We start from the raw sequence: 9210 nt of genomic DNA on the forward strand, positions 1-9210 counted from the left end.
GGTGGAGTGGGCAGGGGAAAGAAAACTATGCTCCATTAACTTTTTTTTTTTTAGTTCCCATTTAAGATCCCTTTGAAAAAGTCCAACTCCACTAAACCAAGAGAAAGAAATTTCAAGAGGTGAGTGGGTCAGGGAGGAAGAGGCCAGAGCCCCAGCATCAGGGTCATTGGTAAAAGCCAAGCTTCTCCCACAGCTCAGCCTCCTGGGGGAACAGGCTGGGCTGTGGCAGGGAGAGAAGGGCAGTGGGAGTCCACTGCATGCACAGTCTCCAGGGGACTCGGTCACTGTCTCATAGACATTGAGGCAGGAGGTCTAGGATAGGACTGCACAGGCTGAGTGTGACATGTTCCATAGGTGAGTATGTGCTCAGCCAGGGTTGAGAACTGCCAGAGAAGGAAATTCTGAAACCAGGGTGTGAGGGATCAGGAGCAGCTCTGGGCCAGAGGCTTTGTCCTGAGCTTTTTGTGTCTGACCTCCTAGCCACCACTTTAAGCCAGACAAGCAGTTGCTCTTAACATCTTTGAGGTCACAAACTCTTGGGAATTAGGGGAAAGCTATAAATTTTCTCCCCAGAAAAATGGAAAGCAAGTTTTGCATGCTATTGTGAGGGGTCTCCTGCCCCCCAATCTATCTGTGGGTCCCAAGGTGGAGCACAAATAGATGTGCCAATGCCATGTCCACCCTCCGTCAGAGCCTCTGTCAACACAATGCAAAAACTCCCCTCAAGCTCCTGTTCCTGCCCTGTTTCTGCCCCAACCAATGCATTTCTGCATCTCCTGTTTTAGACAGGAAGCCCATCTGAGAGTCTTTGTTATTCAGTCCTACTTTAAAGGAATCTAGTGTTTTCCACAAGATATACTCTTCTTTAGACACAGCCATCTTCTGAAACTCAGACCATAGTTAAGTACAGGACCCAAATGTCGTTTCAAAAAATACTTATAGGCCGGGCGCGGTGGCTCACACCTGTAATCCTAGCACTCTGGGAGGCCGAGGCGGGCGGATTGTTTGAGCTCAGGAGTTCGAGACCAGCCTGAGCAAGAGCAAGACCCCGTCTCTACTAAAAATAGAAAGAAATTAATCGGACAACTAAAAATATATAGAAAAAATTAGCCGGACGTGGTGGCGCATGCCTGTAGTCCCAGCTACTCGGGAGGCTGAGGCAGAAGGATCGCTTGAGCCCATGAGTTTGAGGTTGCTGTGAGCTAGGATGATGCCACGGCACTCTAGACCAGGCAACACAGTGAGACTCTGTCTCAAAAAAAAAAAAAAAAATATAGGAAACTCTCATTGTGAAAAAATGAGCCAGATATGTTACATGGTAAATTGTTCTACAAAGTTTTCTAGCCTTTTATTTTCTTCCCTAACAAACCTATGACATAACACATATGAGATAAAAACCAAAATAAATAGCTGGATGTTCAGGAACCAATTTCTCTTTCCTCAATTGAAATGCCCCTCCCTTCTTTCTGATCCCTCTTTCATAGTTAATGTGGTCAAGCCCTAAGAATTGCAGAATTTTAAAATGAGAAGTGGGGGATGGTGTTTAGAAGACTATTTGGATCCTTTCTTGCTACAGAGAAGTAAAGTGAGCCCCAGAGCAGTTTAACTTCTTGGTCTCAGAGGTCATGATGCAGTTTTGTTAAGTAAAGCTCTTTTAATTGCAGCAGGTAGATGAAGTAAGATGTCACTCGAAATTAGTTTGGCTCTGTGAGAGATTCCTGATGAGCTCAGCTGAGCCCTGAATGCCCAGCCTTCTCTGTTGACACTTGTCTTGGTCCGTGTCCATGTAGAGATTGCACTATTTTTCCAGCTGTAGAAAATGCTCAGGTGTGCAAGAAATGTGACCCTTTATTTCTATAATTCAATTCTGCTTCTACCTTGAGTTTTTATTCTACAAACAGTGAAAAAACTTGACCTTGCCAATGCAGAATAAAATTCATATGTTTTGGTTAAAACTTAGTTCATTTGAAATTTTTCTCCTTCCATAGCTCTTCTTGCATGATTGACTTTTAATTTTGTTTGGAGTTTGATTTAAGTGATGGTTTCATAATCTCATGTCATCAGGGGACAAATGTGGCCCTTGAACCCATGGTCCTCCAGAAATGTTTCTTCCCTCTGCAGCATCTTCTGGAATGTGTCATTTCATCTGGATCTCAAGCATGTTATCTCACCACAATGGCCTCTGCTGAGGCATCTGAGATTACACCTGGCCCCCAACACCTCCATGCATACAGGATCTGTTGACAGCAGCCCCTCAGCCCACAGCATCTCAGTGTCATATCTGTACAACTGTCAGGAATGCAGGAGAAGTGTTGGGCTCCTCCCTGGGCCCTCAGGGCACACAGTGCCTCTGTGAGAGCTCAGGCCCTTCTGCCCAGGCACCCTCTGCAGCCATCTCTACTCTGTTCCCCAGTGCCCTGGCGGTTTAGGGAAACCTGTGAGGAAGGCACCTCCTGGCATGCTGGTGACTGGTGAAGCCCAGGTCCCTTCTGTCTCTCCAGTCTTGTGCTCCCAAGTCTATCTGGGGAACTTCTCCCCTTCCCTGGATTCGTATCCCAGTGCAGTGAGCTGTTAGGACGCAGCACCCCATCTGCTCATCAGCGTTCAGCTCTCTCTTCTCCACTCCAAATCTTTTTTTCCTCCTTCTCCTTCCCCTTCCACAGTTCAGAAACTCTTGATCGTGTGTGTGTGTGTATGTGTGTGTGTGTGTGTGTGTGTGTGTGTATGTGTGTATACACCAGACTAGTTTAGCATGAGGTAGGGGAGAATGTGTCTTGCCTGACAATTGTTCTAAATCTTTCCTGTCTTATAGAGCATGGCTTTTGAACTTGAAAGCCAGGAATTTAAAATCTCTGTTTTCTAGTATGACAATTTCCACTTGGAGCAATAGACATGGATATCTGGTGGCAGAGGCCCATGGGGTAGAAGTTAATGGGAAGGGGAGACACATGGTTTAATATTTTTTGTGTGATTTTTGTTTGGGGGTGGGGTTTGTTTTTTTTTTTAAAGCTTTAAAACGTTTTACTTTTATCAAATTATTATTTTTTATTTCAAAATATTAAGGGGTTACAAATGTTTTTGGTTACATGGATAGCTTTTGTAATGCTTCAGTCAGGGCTATAAGTGTGCCCATCACCCAAATAGTGTTCATTGTACCCTTTAGGTAGGTTTTTGCCCCTCCCCCTGCCCTCCCCTCTGCTTGATTTCCACTGAGTTTTACTTCCCTGTGTGCATATGTGTGCTCATTCGTTAGTTCCAATTTAATAAGGAGTACATGTGGCACTCTTTTCCATTCTTGAGATACTTCACTTAGGATAATGGGCTCCACTTCTACCCAAATTTCTGCAAAAGGTATTAATTCATCCTTTTTATGGCTGAGTAGTACTCCATGGTATACATATACCACATTCGGTTAATCCATTCATGAACTGATGGGCACTTGGGTTGATTCCACATCTTTACAATTGCAAATAGTGCTGCAATAAACATTCTATTAACAGTACAGGTCTCACTCTCAAGGAGATGAGCAGGGGTGGGCTCCATTGCTTTTCTCCTGCGCCTTTCCTTCCCACAGCTCCTGTCAGCCTGAGAATGTGGCCTCTTGTCCCATCACTTCTCCCCGTTCTCTTCTCCCCTAATATGAATACTTCTCTAGTCAGTGGGATGGAGGGGTAGCAATTTGGGGGTGAGAGAGTTGGGAATCCTTTCTTTTGTTACCCTAATTATGCCATTCTTTCCCTATCTCCAAGGCTCAGACTTTTGAAATTTAAAAGCCAGAAGAGACTCTTCCTTCAGTGCTTTTAAATGGCACCTTTCTTCCCTGAGTCAAACATTCAGAGTACCTGGCCCGTGTATGAGGTGTGAGGGGTGAGAAGAGCAATAAAAGGAAGTAAAATACACAGGGGGTGGGGGTGGGAAGGGCAGTGATTATTTCCAAAATATCACCATGCTGGAGCTGGGACCACAGCACACTGGCTCAGCCTCCTCTTCCCTTCTGAGTATTTTGGAGGCCCCTAAGGCCTTTATAGAGGACCCTCTGAAAACTCAGGCACAGAAGACAGCCCCACATGATCTGAGATTTTACTTAAAATAAGATTTTGCTTTGTGGGAGACACTGTAAAATGACCAGTATAGGCAAAATCCAGCTTCTCATATGAACTGGAGAAGCTAAGAGTTGATGAAAAACATTAATTCTTTCAATGGAAAAACAAGTACAAGATGAGTGCTAGTACAAAGGCTGAAGTTCCCAGCCCACCCCTTGCCGCCATTATTACTCTGCATTACTCGGCACTACTAAGCTCCCGCTTTCAGCTTTCATCAGTGGAAAGGAGTTTAGCTAAGATAGCACAAGTCTTGGGCAGGGGTGGAGGAGAGACTACACAGTTTGTAGAGAGGAATAGACTTTCTTTGGAAAGGGGACAGGCAGTGCCTAAAAGGAAGTAAATGGCGGGAAGCCTCCCCAGGAGCAAAGCCAACCTCCCTCCAGGCACTGGGGATAAAATAAGAAACGATAGCTTTCTTCCTCTGCTCCTGAATAGGGAGGCGAGAGACCAGCATGAGGAAGCGATGACGGATTTGATGATGGATTTGTGATGTTGGACATTCCTGCCCTCACCTGATGAGACTAGAGTGAGAGAACTGGCCAGGGTCCTGCAGTATCCCAAAACACAGAAACTCAAATCTAGAGTCTCAGACACAACCATGTGGCTTTCTCCTGGTCATTGGTTCCATGGTGACCACTCAACTGCTTCAGCATGTCGTCACTCTTGGGTCAACGTATTAGAATTTAAAAGTTTTGGTCACAGTTTCTCTTGAGAATAAAATAAATGAAAAAGATCTTATACCTTTTACCCCCATATATTTCGTAGAGCTTCGGGAACCCCATGGAGTACTCATATTTGCAACATTAGCTTTAGAGTTTTGATTATATTTAAAATCTCCTGGGATCAGAAATCTGAGATCAGAAAAAATGGCCCTGGTATAAATATTAAAAGTTTTACTTCCTGATTGGCCAATGCAAGCTGTGCCTTGCCCAGGCCTAGGTCCACTCATCTGATAGGTCATTTTGTGTCTTTTAATCTCAAGATCAAATGTCTACTCTCTCCTCCCATAGATGGAGATAGCTCCCACTGCCCACATTCTTCATGATGCACACATTTGCGTAACCACTGAGGATACTACTCTTGCAGAGGCTGCTCGTTCTCTCAACATCCATTCTCCCCTTCTTCCTTTTACTAATAGCACCTCCAGTTTTAGCTGAGCACATAGCAACCCCTCTTCAGCCTACATTTCCCTGTCTCCTTTATAGTTAAAGCAGCCATGGTAACTATTAATATTTCCTGGCCAATAGGTTATGAGCAGAAGTAACTTTCAGATCACATCCTTAAAAAGGAAACTGGTTTCTCCTCACCTTCTCCTTTCATGAACTTCCCAAGTGCTAGAATGGGATCATGGTGCTGATAAGCTAATCTTAAATATGTGGTCAAGGGCAACTGCTTAGGAAATGAAAGGTGAACTGGGCTCCTAATCAAATGAACCCATGGGGCTGCCTATCTATCATGGATCATCTACTATGAGAAAGCAAGAAATGTGTGTTTTTGTTAAAGCCACTGTATTTCTGGGTCTCCTTATTTCAGCAGCATAGCCCAACTAATGCATACAACAAAACAACAAAAAATCTTACATTAAATCCCAAAGTTTCCTGAGACTGATAATATAGTGAAAGCATAAAGGTTTACATGTGGAAAAGTAAAAGTTGACAGTACTTTACCATTTTCTTAGAAGGTATCTGGAAGGGACAGTTGTATCTTAAATCCTTAGCCAAGGGTTATGTTGTGTGGCCATAGACAGAGCCCTTGCTTCATTTTTTAGGAACACCTGCTGATTTCCTGTGACAACTCCATAGAGAGTACCACTCAGGGTCACTTTTGACCAGAGAGAGAGAAAGTGCTGAGCTGCAGGGACACCCACGCTGGCTCCAGCTGCCCACAGCCTTTGCCAGAAGGCATAACAATTTCCCCAAGGGTCAGCCCTCTTGTTCACATTTTTATCAAAATCTGGGCAAGTCCTGAAATCAAAATACTACTCACTTTCTGGCAGAAATGTCTTCAGCAAAGAGTGAAAGGTTGATACTCAAAAGTTTCCCTTTTTGTTGCATCCCAAGGCAGAGGCTAAACTCATATAAAGGCAAATCAATATGACATTTCAAATTCTGCCCAGAAAGAACACAAATGACAGTGAGACATGGGGATGAAGATATGGGGTAAGGAGGAAAGGGAAATGAAAGAAGAGCCACAACAAGGAAAATGTTGTGCTCCTGGAAATGAAACTTCGAGATGCTGGGACTCCCCCTCAGAACCCCAGGGACTGACTCAGCACACACCGATCGAACGCTGAAGACAATTCATTGAGGACCAGAGCAACACTGGGTTTCTCTACAGCTGTCTTCGCCTGTTAGGACCCCCCTGGATGTTTTTATTTCTTTTTCCATAGCCCGTGGGGGTCTCCAGTTGCTCCACTGAGCAGGCCTGGATTTTTTTTTTTTGCCAGAGGAAGGCAGGGGCCCAAGACTGTTTTCCACCTTAAGGATAAAATCCGTTAATTAAGGAAGACACATTGACAGTAGATGGGAGCAGTTACACAGATTAAATAGAATGTGTCACAGAATGTGTTTCGGCGCTGTTGAATATTTTTCAAATATCGGATTTTGCCCAGGATATTCCTGTTGCAATATATATTGCCTATTACTGTGGTTGTTGTTCTTTCACTTTATTGCCCTTCAATATGCAATTACAAGGTAAGTGACTTTTAAATCATTCTCATTTAGGACAAATTACTAAATGTTTAAGTGCTATTTTATAAGCTTCATATAAAAACAGAGTCAGAGAAATACTTTTGCTCTTGAAACAGTTTGTTTCTAAGAGTGCTAAAAGAGATAATGCACCAGTATCTGTCCCACTGAATTTATAATTTCTGTAGAGGACACAGACAAACTTGCTGTTCCTAAGAGATGAGTCCAGACAGTGAAGATTAGTAATAAGTCTAGATGCTCAGCCTGAATTTGCCCAAGAAAACCTTTGTTCTTATTGATTAAAAAACAAAAAAGGAAGACATGGGACTTTCTGAGGTGGACTTTTATCCAGCTACCTAAAATAAAAAAACAATCAAATATGCAGACACTCTTCCAACTATAACATCCTCTCAAATTTCACCAGAAGGTCAGCTCTCTGAACTCTCTAGGACTCTACCCATTCTATAGGAGCACCACACAATTTATTGCAATATCAAAATAAAAGGAAGACTTTTTTATGTGCTTTGTTTGACAAATGACCTAAACAATCACAAAAAAAAAAAAAAGGAAAGAAGAGACTTCGCTAACTGGTACTGGGAGTCTTCTGAGGTCAGTGTGCTCTGCTTGTGTATGAGAAACAATAAAATGGTTTTCTTCTTTAATGATTCACAGCATCATAGGAACTCATGAAACTAATAAAGGAAGACAATGTGTAAAAGAGAGAAGAGAAGTGGGAATGATGAAAGGAAGCGATGAACAAAGAGGAGGAGAAGCCATAGGATCCAAGCCAGCTGCCACGCCAGAGGACTTGCTCTGCCCACAGTCCGATGCTTGAGTCCTGACGTTGCAGCTGGAGGCTCAGGTGCCCTGAATAGCCCTCCTAATCCTCCCTTGCTCTCTCTGTCTGTGCTTGTCTCACCAACAATAATGACAAAGCAATACAGTGAATGTCTTTCATCTGGGGAATAGGTGGAGCAAGGCGGTTCTTCCTCAGCTTTCCTGTTGTCAAAGACTAACAAGACTCGGGTGAAGGAAGAGAGAAGATAGCATTGTTCCTCCACAATCTCTAGAAGCATTAGTGATGCATCTCATTTTCCTTTGAGCCCCTCACACTTGATCTGGGCTTCTCTCTGAGGTCCTTTCGGCATCTCCTGCCCCACCCAGAGAGAGCAAGCACCCCAGTGGAAATCCCCTGAACAAACTAGCACATGCTGTACCAAAATATTGTGTCTTGGCTTTGTTCTCTCACATCTTCACAACTAAAGGAAAGAGATACAATCAAAATGATAGGCCACTTAAATGATAAACATGAGAACTTAAAGAGACATGACCCAATTACTCACCTGTGCTGTGACAATCTGTGAGCAGTTTATGAGATCTGTGTTGGTAGATAGATGTAATTTGTGATTCCTCCTTGAACACTTGCTTAATTCATGGGAATGTATAATTATAGCTTTCTTAAAAAGATGTTCAGCTCAGTGCACAAAACATACCAATTTTTGTGAATCAGGCTTATAATTTTTTAACTAACCTTTCAAAACAAGATTAGAAATGAGGACACAGAGCATTATCTGATGCACAAAATTCTCACTCTATTTGATTTGGAAGGCATCTTGAAATGCCAAAAGAAGGTCCCAATAAATGGAGAAGATAGAATTGGTCCCCTTCAGTTGGATTCTTGCTCTGAAATATCCAGAACATGGTCCTATAACTAGTGCAGACTGTGTCTGTCACTGAGTCTGTCTCAAAACTGAAGAGGGGTTTCCAGAAACGGGTCCCAGCTCCTTTTTTCTCATTTTCTTATCATCAAACAACTGTGATGATGTGATAAACTATTATAACTCATGCATCTTTCAAAGACTCTCCAATTTGCTTTACGTCTTGGGGGATATTGTTCATCTCTGTTAATTTAGGCAATTCACAGGCCCATAGGACCAATTCTACCCAATGGCAAGGAATCCAACAGAAGTCCATAATTTACCATCCACTCAGTTTCTCTGTACTCATCACATTTCAATCACAGTCTTGTGGCTTCTTTCCAAAAGAGAGCCACTGTAAATCAGGAGATTGGTGCTTTATGGCCTAAATCCAGGTTATTCATTTGAAGACCTAAGCAGAAGTGTGTCTTACAGGAGGCATTTTCTGTCTGTTGATGATAGGACAGCTCTCAACCTGTGCCTTTGAACACCAATAATGGCTTATAGAAAAAAAATCCAACAATTATTAAGAAGTCAGCCAGGCTTAACAAACACCACCAGTTTAACCACAAGGCCACATTGGGAAAGATTTTGATTGGCATACAAGTTTAGGGAGAGTCTGAATTATCTATGTCATAGTCTCAGACATCTACCCCGTATACCTAGGTACGAGTGTAGTTTGTAGGTACTACATGTTCCTGAAAAGTTGTGTGGCAATCAGAT

Source organism: Propithecus coquereli, unplaced genomic scaffold (genome assembly GCF_000956105.1).
Source record: "Propithecus coquereli isolate 6110/MARCELLA unplaced genomic scaffold, Pcoq_1.0 Scaffold110, whole genome shotgun sequence".
Classification (NCBI taxonomy): domain Eukaryota; kingdom Metazoa; phylum Chordata; class Mammalia; order Primates; family Indriidae; genus Propithecus; species Propithecus coquereli.